Genomic DNA, 829 nt, shown 5'->3' with positions numbered 1-829 from the left:
TCCGCCCACCACTTCCCGCCAGCTCTGCGCCTGCCCTCTTCCCGGACGGCTGCCGGGGCCGGCCGATGGGACGATGCGCTCGCCCTCCCGGTCACCCCCGCGCAGAAAACCTCCAGTCGGCTTCACCTCCCAAAGCTGGGGTCTAGAGAAACCGGGGCGGTGCCGGCATCTGTTCAGAAGGGATGTGACCACGTTCGCTGCTGGGATTTTGTGCCTTCTACCACCAAGCTCTGAGCAGAAGCTGCGAGTGATAAGGCTGGGGTCTCCTACTCATCCTCGTCAGCCCATGTCCAAGGGCTGCACACCAAGGCAGCTTTCCTCACAGAGGGGTAAAACACCACTCCTCGCCTTGTCTCACCTCGCCTCTCCCTCCTCACTTCTTCATGTAACACCAAAGCAGGAAAACTTCTTCAAATGCCGTCACGTAAGAAAAAAAAACCTCAAACCAACATCTCCCTGCTAATGATACACGCACCAAAACAGCCTGAGAAGCTTTACAGCGAGGAAGTTTGAAAGATGCAGGGGTGGGGAAAAGGAGGGGGCATCTCACCCTTTAAACCCAAACGTCCCTCAGGAACTGCTGCCGTAGCGAATCGCGGGTGATGGACGAGGAGCGAGGGAGACAGGCAAGGCCACCATATGCCTGTCTGAAACATCAACAGCCAAAGACAGAGAAAGGGACGGAGAACCCAGAGGTGGTCCGAGGGGTGGGAGAAAGGCAGAAGCACAAACGGGCTTAACATATCGGAGCTGACAGCTGAAGAGGAGCTGGATTGCAGGGGTCAGAAAAAGAAAAAGAACAGTTACGAACTTGCACCACGGACCCTTC

The sequence above is a fragment of the Apaloderma vittatum genome, unplaced genomic scaffold (assembly GCF_000703405.1).
Source record: "Apaloderma vittatum isolate BGI_N311 unplaced genomic scaffold, ASM70340v1 scaffold34957, whole genome shotgun sequence".
NCBI lineage: Eukaryota > Metazoa > Chordata > Aves > Trogoniformes > Trogonidae > Apaloderma > Apaloderma vittatum.
The sequence above is the reverse complement of the archived record's forward strand: the minus strand, read 5'-3'. Positions refer to the sequence as shown.